We start from the raw sequence: 13,022 nt of genomic DNA on the forward strand, positions 1-13,022 counted from the left end.
CAGGGGCAGAACGTGGTGGCAGGCAGGCGGCAGGCAGGCTGGGGCGGGCAGGCCGGGGCAGAGCAGGCAGCAGGCAGGGCAGGCGGCAGGCAGGCTGGGGCGGGCAGGCAGCAGGCAGGGCAGGCGGCAGGCAGGCTGGAGCGGGCAGGCCGGGGCAGGGCAGGCATCAGGCAGGCTGGGGCGGGCAGGCCGGGGCAGGGCAGGCCGGGGCAGGGCAGGCGGCAGGCAGGCTGGGGCGGGCAGGCCAGGGCAGGTGGCAGGCAGGCAGCAGGCAGGCTCCGCACTGGCAGCCAGGTAGCCAGGCCAGTGCAGCCCTGTGGGAAGGTGCTGCCAGGGGAGCTGCCTGATGCCAGGGTGCGAGCAGGGGCTCGGGGCTGTGCCGAGGTGGCTTTGGCAGAGCTGACACCCAGCTGTTGGGCCCATGAGAAGAGCGGGCTTCTGCCCCAGCGCTGGGTGCCTCCTGGTCTTACCCTGCCGCTCCTGCTTTTGGTTCCTTGGTCTTTCTGTTCGTATCCATAGTTCCTTTTCCTCCCTCTTTTAAATAGCTCCTCCATTTCTTTCTTTTACTCTGTTCCGCCACACTTTCTACCAGCCACATGGTCGTTACAGCCTTTCCTCTTCAACACTGCACTCATTAACCAATTTCTCCTCCAAATGACAAAGTCACCTGTGGCACGTAGTGCTCCTGTGTTATGAAACAGAAACACAGTGAGTCAGACTTACGTCCTCAAAAGTGTCTGTGATTTTATCTCCTGTTTTGAGCCTGAGATGTTGAGGGTCCAGCTCACTCTTCGGAACAGCAATCTCGTGTTAGACCCACATGACCGTCCTTTTCCACTGGCATTGGTCTGCAGCGCGTGGGATGCACCAGTGCTCGCCCTGCCCTTGCCATCCTGGTGGGGAGAGCCAAGAAGCGTGCAAGATGTGAAGCGACCTGTGAAGGCTGTGCTTTCAGTTCTGCCATTCGCCTCTCTGAGGTGAAACCCAAGGAGTTGACTTGCTGGCCACCTGCGCAACCACTCTGGAGCTGTCTTTGTATGGACTTGCTCTGGCTGGTCTCCAAAAGCTCAGGGCCTCCTATGTCTGTGTGTATGAAAAGTAAAAATGTACAGGATACAGGGAGAGCAGAGTAGACACAGGTCCTCCTTATCTTGTGGAGACTGCTGGAGCTTTTGGGTCTGGTGGTGATGATTTAAAAAAAAAAGAACCACTGCAATTTTTTTCTGTGAATGAGCGCTTGAGAAGCAGCAGTGCTGATTATCTTGTGCTTTTCAGTTGCCTGCCTTTGAGAAATATGTCCTGGAGGGAATGGGCTGTGGATGATTTTACCAAATGGGAAGTAAACGTTGCATCTGATCTTTTTCCTACCAAACCTTAAGCATGCTTAATGTATTGGCAGGAAAGATGAAAGACAAAGGAGCTTCCTAGTCAGTGGTGGGCTCTGCTGGGTCCTTTCCTGCCTGGCTGATTTTTAGGTCAGCATTTGGGAAAACAAAGCCATCAGTACTCACAGGGGTGCATAGTGATGACAGAAGAGCTAGACTTTCCCCTTGTAGTCCATGAGTGAAAATTTCTTCCGGATTATTCATATCGCAAAACTCCTCAATAACTAGTATTTCAGTTTATGATAAAAATGAGAGCAAATAGAAATTAGGAACAAATGTACTGAGAGCAAGCTGTTTTCTTAACCCATTAAATAAAGCTGGCCCATCACTTGTCAAGGAGTGATTTACAGAAACAGACAGCAGAGGGAAATTTACACTCTGATTTCCATGTGTATTTGTTGTGTAGCAAGCAAAAAAGAATTTGCATGCAGATGCCATCAATCCGGCATGTCTCATAAACACTGTATTCCCATAATAGCTCAGGAATTCAGAACAGATCTTCTTGCAACTGGGTGGCATTTGGACACGTTTTGGGTACTCACCAATTTGAATCCAGTCCACAGCCTGGAATTTTTACTGTGTTAGTGTCTTCCAGAAATGATTACTTTTTATGGCAGAGTGGATGCAATACTGTTTGCTTCTCCATCATAAAGATTGTGCCAGGGCTTCTGCTATAAAATCTCTATTGCTAACAAGAAAACACAGTTCAACCAATGTATTGTGCTCCTGGCTAAGAACTGGCATGCTAGAATTCATCCTGGAAATTTTTATTTGCAGCGAATGATACTAATTTCTCAGAGTGCAAAATAATGCATGAACTCCCTTTTGTTGAATATTATCTAATTTTTATGGCATTATAGCAATCAGTTGTTGTAAAGCTGGTTGGGAAAAGAGAGAGGGACAGTAGGATGCAGCAGGCAGCAAGGGTGCAATAACAACATGTGCCCACTCCAGTGCCACCTGGAGATCACCAGCTGATGACAAAGAGGATACAGGGCTGTAGAAACTGAAGTCAATATGTCTTGCAGTGGTAAATCAGTTAATGAGATACTAACTTTGAAGTGGTTATAGTAATGTCTTTAATGCAGACCTTCCTGTTTTACATAGCTTTGAAAGTGACAGCTAAGTGCTGGCTATATAAGAAGAAAGTGGAAGCTGGTTGTCACTGCAATCTTTTTATGGCACTGTTGGACTGGTTGTTGCCTTGTTTGTGCATAGCTGAACTGAGGTTTAAATTAGTCTCAGGTGTATTTCCATGTCCACGATGCCTGAATGCAATAAGAAAGCCCAACCTTAGCTAAGACAACACGCTCGCATCACTTCAGCATTCCTCCTGGCTGGTGTGCTCCTTTTGGTCAAGCAGATGGTACAGCATTCTGTAGAGGCTGTCCAGCGTGTCTGTGTTTTCCCTCTGATTACAGCTCCTGAGATGAAATTTCAGAAAGTGCCAAAGCCATCCAGGCCTTTGTATGATTAACAAGGATGCCATCCCCACCACAGAGAAGTGCAAGAACTGCGACAATCGCTCAGCAGAGGTGCTTGGAGGGGCTAAGAGAGTCAGTGGTACGGTTAGCCCTGAAGCTGTCGATCTCTTCTGCCTAATGTGCACCCCTGCTGTTTTGGCAGTGTGGGCAGACTCCGGCTGGCGGAAGTACCTGCTTGGTTAAGAGAACATAGCCCCCTTCTGCAGTTATGAGAGATTAAGGTCAGAGCTTTCGATTTCTATAGACTTAGAACAGGGTCTTCTAAATTATGACCATACATTCTACACAACAAAAAAATGACAAAGTAACTTCTCTGGGATTTTGTTTGGTAGAATGCCTGTGTGTGGAAAAGCATCTCTGGGTCACCTCCGTTTCTCAGCTCTTCTTTCTTCACAGTAGGATTATTGCTGCTTGTACTCCTTAACAGGTTCCGATTGCACTGAGGATGTGCTCCAAAATCCACCAAAGCCAACAGAAAAATTCCCTAAGAGCCCAAACTCCCCGTTTCTGTGGTTTTACCCATTCAAGATCATACAGTGTCGGTCCCCGCTGTGCCAGGACAGGTCCAGAATACTTGCTTTTCAAAACAGAAAAATTAACTCCAACATGAAATTTGGCACTGACTTCAAAAGGATTACCCAGTCAGCTATGTTCTGGCAATCCTTGCTTAGAGAACAGTTTTAACATATGTTAAATTTTATGCTGATAGTTTGTATATCCTTATACTAAATAAATATGTACATTTATGTACACTGAGATGTAACGGCAATTTACATCTCATGTGACCCTCTGACATTGTTTCTCCTAGGAATGGATGTATCTCCTCAGCATCATGAGAAAAATGCTATTTCAACCTAACAGAATATTTTAATTTCAGATAGTAAAAAATGTTGTATCTTTAACATAGAGTTGCCTGCAGTTTGTGGCACAGCTTTCGTAACTTTGCTAATTCCTTTGGGTTTTAATTAGAAACACTTCAGCTACATTTCCCTGAAACATGCAAATGCTGAGGCTCCCACAAAAATGGTATTATTAAGATGGCTTCTTAATTGATTTTTCTTTGGGAGCAATTTGTTTCTCTTCCAGTTTATTGTGGTGAACACTGGCATTTGTCACTTCTTCCAGTAACTGAAGCTTTCTGTTTTAATAAATGCACATAGTAGATGCTATTCTCTTTCTCTGCTTGATAGGTGTATAGTGTCGGGCAGAAGAAGGTCACAGTGATGTTAAATTTGCTGCTAAGCAAAGGATCAGAGTGTAAATGAAATCTTGAAAGCTGGGAAATGAGAATGTGCAAGTGTAAATAATGTATTAATTATTGACAGCTAGGGGACCAAAGAGTCCTATTTAGTAATGACATCTTCATTGTCACACTGCCTGACACTGTCTCAGGTATTTTTATTTTAATAACAGGTTTTCCCACCATGATAGTAACTATTTCAATTTACCAGTGTAACTTTTGGTATTTTTTTGTTTTTCTTTGGCTTTTCTTTATCTTACTTGCAGTCTAGGTGCTTGGTTCAGGAGGGGATGGGGGGGAAGCAAATCCTCTTATTTTATTGTGGCAAGTGATATTATTACAGCACAAAATAGATTTTTTTCTTATAATAAAAGAGCACAATACTGAGGTGCAAAAAGAGATTCCACCTCATCGGTTATTTATAGAAATTAAGGTATAGTTTAGGAAAAAATGTGTGATAGCTAAGGGCTCAGTTTTGCCAATAGGCCTTCCCAGCAATGGGTACTGCTTAATATATGCCAGAAGCAAAATTGATTTCACCATGGCTTTCCTGAAACACTAGTTAAAGAAAAGGTGTTCCTGAGGTAAAAGGCTTTTAATATTCTGTACTTTCCAAGCATTGCACGAAGTCTAGGAGTAGCAGTCAATTCTTTAATATTTAAATTATTTTTATCACAAATTAGTGCAGAAAAAATTCCCGTGATCAAAAAAAAGGTCTTAGTATAATAGCTGTTTGCATAAGGCTGCTAGATGTAAATAGCTAGGAGCTTTCAAATACCAAGATTAAAAAAGATTAAAAAACCTACAACCAAACCAACCAACCCAAAACAGAGAAACCCTACCAAAGATACCTCCTGATCCTTATTTGCCAAATGACCTAAGAACTTTCCTGCCCCTGAGGTTTTGACCTGTGGAGGAGAACTTGTCTCGTGCTTCCCACGCTCTCCCGCCTGCTTCAGCCGAGACACGTGTGCCCCCCCGGCAAGGGGCTACGCTGTCGTTCTGCAACGCTGGGCTACTTCCAGTGCCCCCGTCGGTCCCCAACTCCTGCTTTAATCCTCCCTGTCAGCTTTTCCCATAAATAGTAATTTTGTCCCTTCTGTAGAGGGGAGTTAGCCTGGGGAGGCTTGCGAAGCTCTGGCAGGCTCTGGGGGGGAGCAGTGGCCGTTTGTTCCCTGGCTGGGAGCCCACTGTGACACGTCCCCAGAGGCAGAAGGTGCTACTGAGAGCTGGGGGTTAAAGAAAAAGAAAAGGCAACTAGTTCAGATGCTCACCAGCCCGGTGATAATTGTTTTTCCTGTGTCCTTAGTGAGGAGAGCTGGGTGGCAGCTTTCAGTCAAATCCTCTTTCACCTGAAAAATGCAGGTTCTGGCCTGTGGAATTGCTTAAACAAATATCTGTCAGCTTTAGTGAATTGATAGAGTTGATAAATCCTGGAGTGTGGGGAGCCGGAAAAAGTGAAAATACCTCATTTCACTGTTTTCGAAGCATTGTTTTGATTGATTGCTTTGGAAAGAAGTTTGATTTCTTTGATTAACAAATATTAATGTTTTTACATAAGTTAAAATCAATGAAACGTTTCACCTGAAATTAATTTCCCGCTTTTCAGCTGAACAGAGCCTCGCTGTGCGTTGGGCCGGCAGCGCTATGGATTCTCTGAGCAGCGAGTGCCCGGGCTGTGCCCAGCTTGGTCAGCGCCTGCCCTGGTGCTGCTGGTCCCGCAGCCGGCGGCTCACTGCGGGGAAGAGGGCAGATTTGTGTTACAGGGCTGTCCCCAACTGCACCACCCACGTCCAAGGTGTTATTTACAGGTACTAATACCACGAGGGGAAAACGCGAGTCGCTTTTCAAGTCTTGTTATTTGCGGAACATGTGCCTCAAACATTAAAAAATGCCGTATGTGGTGCGGAATATAGAGCCTTCTTCCTCTGGCCAAGAATAGAACTTTATCAAAATGAAATTTCCTGCTCATTTGAGCCAGTCTCCATAGCAACAGTGCTGTACACCTGTGATGTACAGGCATGAGCCATTGCAACCTCTGAACTAGGCAGAGTGAGCCGTGCCCCGTCCCCCTGTTGAAGGGAGAACTACACTGCCGATGTATCCGTGGCACTTATTTCTATATGCTACGCGTGTGGTCTGTATATATAATAATTTTATTCAGAATTACCCTGCTTACATTTGGTAAATAAATACAAATATGCTACTTACAGGAAGTTATACACTTGCAGAAATTCAATATATTCTTGTCCTGAGGGAAGACTTTCTAATGCAAACGTTACGCAAAAATAAAACCTTGTGCTTACATTTGCTTTTGTAAGAATTTCCTAATTCAAAAAATTCATAAAATGCCTCACTCTTGCAAATCTGTCAGCCTGTTAATAGTACATCATGAAAAAAAGAAAAAAGCAACTGCATGCTGAATTATTTAAATATTGTTTTAATAGTAAACTGGAAATTATGCACCTTTGGCTATCCAATATTGCAAATAGGCTATTGCTGTTTACTCCATAACTTTTAGTGAAATTGAACTCACCAATGAGAAACAAATGGTTGCATTTTAAAGAAACCTGAAATTATTTCCCCAGGTCACTCATAAGGTAGATCATTACAGAGAAACATTTTCTTATGCAAAGAAGAAATAGCTTACTAATGCAATGGAAATCATATTTTAAGCTTCCTACATTTATTAGCTTATTTAAGAAGAGGCAAACTTCAAAGAAGGATTTTATTTGAAATACATGCAGTATCTACATAATGATGGGTATTGCTCTTAGATATACTATATATGACTAAACATATAGATGAATTGTCTGTTTCCATCTTCTGACATTTGCACGTTCTTGTCTTTGCTTTCAGATCTGCCTTCTGTTCCCCTCTTAACTCAGGATTTGCCATTACTGAATGCAGGACAAGCTACAAGGAGTGAAATGTGATGGATGATACATGCATGTTTTCAAAGTTGATTGCAGCAGGTTGCCTGAATTTTTAATACTGCTCCTTGATGCAGTGTGCTTGATTTTTTTTTTCCCCCTAGTTTCATTATAATCCTCGTTTCTGTGCCAGTGAAAATGGAGCTTCTGCTCTCAGAGCAAAATTTCTTGTCCTCGTTCAGCAAATGGGTGGATGATGTTTTTTTCTTTTACGGGGACAGAGAAGCAAGGACCTGGCGACTTGCCCTCGTGCAGGCTGCTGTCAGCGTGGCAGTTTTCATCCATTGCCAGCTGCTGTCGAAGAGAAGTGAACTGATACTTTACCTGCAGTTTAAGGACAGGAGACAACTATCTCTGATCTTTTTGGGGTTTTGTAACAACTATTTATTTTAATTTTTTTTTTTTTTCTTCCTCAAGTGTGGTTGTTTTCAGTTTTTCTGCTAGGAAATGTGTGTCTTATATAAGCTGCTAATACTCTGCTTTAGGCAGAACACGGTGCTTGGAGCTTATGTAGGCTGATTTCAGGGAAACTAGCAGCATTATTGATTTTCATTGGGCTTATTAGGATCAGCGTAACATGCACTTTTGCTATACCAGATTGTATTTGGCTTTCATCATGAAATCTCATTACACTAAAAAGAAATGGAAACAAGTTATGCAAGTAAAAGATTTTGCAGAGTACTCTAATAAAATTTACTCTGCATCTGTGAAAACACACTTTGGATGTAGGTCGTTCAAACTCTGAATGCTGCTGGTCGGACTCTTGTTCTCATTTGCTTTTGAAAATTAAGAATAAATTCTCCAATCTCAGTGGAATTATTTCAGATTTATGCTAACATAACTGAAGGTATAGCTTGGTCCTTGAGGTAGTCATGCTGCCTGTATCCTGATGTTGAATCGGTGATTTACTAGGAAAAAGAAGTCCCAGTTGTTTGTCTGCTTGCAGCTGAGAGGGAATATATTACATTATAAAGGTGTGGGATGCACGTGGCTGTGGGCACACTTCTCCTAGATGCCTAGCCAGGATGGTGAATGAACAAGAAGCTTGTTTTCACCCTTTTTGTTCTTGCAGTACGGCAGCTAGTTGTGGTTTGCCTATTGACAACGGTGGAGGAAGCACGAGCTGGCAGCACAGCGTATCTCCTCGGTGAAGCATCGAAGGCATAAAGTCCTCCCTCCTGAAGCTCAGAGGATCAAGTTGCCACCCTGGCTTTCCTCTTCTGAGCCCAATTCATCACAGATGCTCCTGTGTCCAAACCCTGACTCTTCTCCAGTATTCTGTGAGTTTCTCATGTTGTGCTGGCAGGGTGGAGATCAGTCTGTTTATGTCATTCCCAGCCCATGAGTGCCTGGACTCTGGGGAGAGCAAACCTCCCCTGCTGCAGGTGTCCCGATGCCACTGAGATGATGTTCCCAGGGCTGTGCAGGGCTGGGGATGGCAGTGATGCCCTCTTGCCTGCAGTGGGGTGGCAGCAAGCCTGGGGCATGTCTCTGTGGGGCGAGGCCTCCTGTCGTGGCTTTTCAAGCAAGTTTGCAGGGTTGAGTAAGGGTTTGGGTTTTTTTGTTTCTCATTTCATATGTCTCTCTCTCTCTTTCTCTCTTTTTTAGCATTTGAAATTGGGAGTAGGGAAGATATTTCCCCATGATCTATACTCACTCTGTAGGAATGGATCAAGACTCTTGAGATGTCAGGGAAAAAATACTCTCCCTTGCCATGTTTGATGGTGCCTTTTAGAATTTCACATGTTTCCTGATGGTCAGGATGCTTTTATTTTTGTAGATGTTCTGCATTCAGTGAAAGCAACATTCTTCTGAGAAACAGAAAATTAATTTTGAAGATATTTGAGACGTGACTCTCAGGCCTCCTTTCCTAATATGTTAGTGTATTTCAGATCATAGAGAACGAGCTATGTAAGGTACCAAAATTAGCAGAAAGCTCCCAGTTAAAAAACAACCTACAGAGTAGATGCTAAGAAGCACGAATTCAAGATATGAAGCTGTGACTGTGAAGTTACTTGAGGAGTACAATTCCTGCATTATTGACAGGCTATGATTTAATCACATTGCATAGTCAGCTCTTAGGCAGTCTTGAGTCATTCCCTGTTGATTCAATGACACTGTGCTCTTCTGCTTGGAATTGCATACTGTTTTGGTGGGGTTTTTATGGAGAAACTTTGGTATCGTAAGTCGACTGATCATGCCCTAGACTTGGAAGCTTTTCTCCAGAATTTTTCAGTCCCAAACTGCAAAATCCTAAAGGGGAAGATGTCCTGGATATACACATGACTGTTTTATTCATTTGTGAGAAGGGGTCTCAAACTGCTGAACACACAGCTTTATGGAAAAGAGCTCTCCTGTGTTGCTGACAATTAGTACACTTTTCATGATGCTTTCTGCTAATGCTACAGTATAGTAATCAAAAGCAACTAATCCAGCTGATTAAAAATTCCCTGTTGGGTTTTGCTGACCAAATGAAAACAATTAGTAAGAATTTCAAGTAGAGAATTTTCTGCAAATACTGACATTTGTAGACTTTAAATTAAAATTATGAGAACTACCCATCAAATGAAGAGAGGTCTTGTTCCCTGGTGCATCTCAGTGAGACCCATTGCTGATGTGTGGCAGGAGAGATTTTATTCTGTAAGTGCAGGTAAGCTTTTCACTCAGATCTCAGACTTGGAATCAAATTCACTGAGCGACGAAAGCATTTCTTTCTGACCTCCTACCCAAGAAACCTAGCAAAAAAGCTCCCTTAAATAAGTTAGCTCATGTAGGCAATGGTAACAGGTGCTGCGGGTTGTTGTTGGGATTTTGTTTGTTTAATATTAATCTAAAATAATTTAAATGGCATCTTAATAGCCTTAGTTTATGTCTCTTATTTTGATTTTTTAAATCAGCACATTCCCCTTAGTGCAGTTAATAGGGTCAGTCTGTGAGCCTGTGCTGGTTACCATGCCTTCAGTCATGTGGAATCCAAACAGCCATTATAATTTGTTTCTAAACAGATCAAGAGCTATTTACCATCTCAATGTTTTGTGCACAGCTGGGTGTCTGGCAAACATCCAATATCCATTAACATTTAAAAATTAGTCCCATAATGCATCTTTTCCGTGGCTTGAGGAGTATACACACTGACACATGTTGGGAACCAATTATATTTGCACCACCATTAGTCTGGCTGCATTCAACTTCCCAGTAAATGAGGGCTAATTTAGTTTCCAGAATGGTGTATCTTAAATTCATGCAATGACCTTAGAGAAAGCAGAGTATCTGAAGATTTAAAGAGGAAGGAAATGTTCAGAAAGAATAATACTTCCTTTTTTCTGCCTAAAACATAAGAGTGTATTATTATATGACTGTTCCCAGTATCTATGCCTGGCCCTGAAAACCAGATTCCTCTAATTCAATACTTCTAAAATTCATGAGCAGAATTTAGTTGGGAAGAAATCAGACTAATACAGTAAACTAGCACACCCTCCTTGCTCAGATCAAACCTGCTAATGGACCTTTTTATAATAGCAATTTATGACCTGCCCATAGCAGGTCTAGCTCCTTAGGTTCCCAACTGGGTTTAAGTGTTCTGTTTTCCTACCAGCAGGAAAATAAGAAATACAGATTACACAGTAAGTGCTGTCTACACTGCTTGTGAAATACATTCTAACAATGCTGTGCAAGTGAAATGACCTTCGCAACTGGCAGTTTGGCCAAGAGGTTTAATGAAAATGGAGAAACACAAAAATCTTTTCTGAGAAGTATAGTTTGCCAAACCTCTGCTGCCATGAGAAATTCCTTCAATAATATCAGAGGTAAAATGGGGTGTCTAGCTTGGCGGATGAGTAAGTGAGAAGAGGGTTTTTCAACACCTTTCCTTGCAGCGTGTCAGCGCAGCTCTCAGTAATCAGGTTCTAGACTGATTGGCTTTGCTGCTGCTGCTGACTGCTGCAACACACTGTACAAAGCTTATCTTAGCTCACTTCGTCTGTGTCATGCTGCTTAATAAAGCTAAATTGCTCCTACAAACAGGATACTATTCTGCAGCCTTTTAGAATTCAGAGACAGTTTAAAAATACAATTTTTCTTTAACATTCATCCAAACCAGCTGGAGACTGAGGAAGGCAGGCATTTTCTAAATGGGCATAAAGCAATACAGTGGAGCCGAGCCTCCAGGTGGAGAGTCTGCTTCCGCCTCCAGCGGGGAATATCTGCAGTAACTGTCCTCTTGGCATGGTCGTTTGAATGGAATAGCTGTTAGGATTCTGTCTGGGGTGAGGCTGCAGGTTTATAAGCAAGTTTATGAAAGTTTAATGTATATAAATATTTATTTACATATGTTTAAAATGCAGTATTTAATATATATAAATGTGTTCTGTTACATCCGTACAGTTCAGAGTTGGCCTTTGCCAAGTATTTCTTCATTGTGTCAGCATTCTTTTTCCTTTTACTTTTTGTGCAAGAAGGTAGCTTTTCAGTGAAATGGCTTATTCTTTGAAGATGCTTTTTTGAAAAAGTTCATTGTACAGTCAGTATTTACAGATGCTGTTTATACTGTATTTCTCTCAAAATACATGGCTTTTTATTGTATTGCTTTCAGTGAAACCCATGCTTGTAGTCCCTAACAATAATACATTTTCATGCATCATTGGCAATACAAGGCTTCATTTACACTATTGATTAACATTCTTATTGTGTTAGGACTTGTTAGTGTTTCATACCTTCTTATTGTTTGGTGATTTCAAGAACTGACCTTTGCAGATAGTATGTAAGCAATTAGCCAGTAATAGGTTAAATTAATAAATGAGATTCCTATCAGATTTGGGGGCTTCACAAATCTATCATGTTATGGTACTGTCCATTTCTTTATTTATATTCTGTACTGCTGTTAGGAGCTGAAGTCCATGTGCAGTAAATCCTGCCAAAGACTCGAGTTACGTGCAGGAGGAAGGTGCTGCACGGCATGTTTACGATTTGCTGGGTAAGTGGGTAGGGATGAGAACTGGCAGGAGGGTTGCAGTGTTTTCTTTTTCTGTCTTGACAGTGTCTTTTGCTTTTCAGCTGTGGATTTAACAAAACAACACTAGAGCTTATTTTAATTTTTAATTAAAGTCAATCGCTTATGTTCATGCTGATGTACTTGGTACGAAGAAGAATAAAAGAAAATACAGAGAGAAACTTGAAAGAGAAATGCATTTCTTCAGTTTAATTATTTAGTTTCCAACTAAGAAACAGCTCTGCAGAGGTCGATTATCCTTCAGGGATATCTTAGAAGAAGTGAGCAATTAGCTTGATTTTCTGTTGAATATGTAGCTTGTGACTCAGTATGTGATCTATTAAAAAGATGATCATTCCTTTTAAACTATATCCTGATATACATGGAGCCTGTTGCTGAAGGTAAAAGTCAGTGGAGGAATCCAGTCCATTTCCATGAGACACAGCTTTTCTGTCTTGCTACACAACAGTCAATGGTAATTTTAGGTCTTCTAGGGACTGTAAGGTTAAGAGAAAGGTGTAAGGGAAGGGTGATGCTGTCCTGTGAAAAGGTAACCTGGGATACTGCTTAACACTCTCCACAGCTTTAAGCATGCTTTCCCTTAGAAGCGGAGTCTAAAAGAGGGGCAAAATTTCTCTGGTGGAAAAAAAATATCTCTTCTCGCACTGTAGGAAAGCAGCGACCATTCTGCCCCCAGCAGCCTGGAGTCACGTACACCAGGTTGTTAAGGGAGATCAGCAGCTTGGGAAACGACTTGGGAAACTCACCGTGTGAAAGGCTGTGTAAGGAGGCAAGAGAGGGTACGGCTCACCTGGCTAGCTGTCAGCCTTCCACGGGGAGCTCTGGCCTTCACAGGATCATTGCCGGGGTCACCGTGCTGATATGCAGCACCGTGGTCCTGGTGCAGGCTGCACCAGGCACACGGGTAAGGAGCAAAGCAGGAACTGGAAGTGAGATTCAAAAAAAGAGTTGTCCGATAAGCATGTTTTCTAA

This window comes from Falco rusticolus, chromosome 11 (assembly GCF_015220075.1).
Source record: "Falco rusticolus isolate bFalRus1 chromosome 11, bFalRus1.pri, whole genome shotgun sequence".
Taxonomy (NCBI): domain Eukaryota; kingdom Metazoa; phylum Chordata; class Aves; order Falconiformes; family Falconidae; genus Falco; species Falco rusticolus.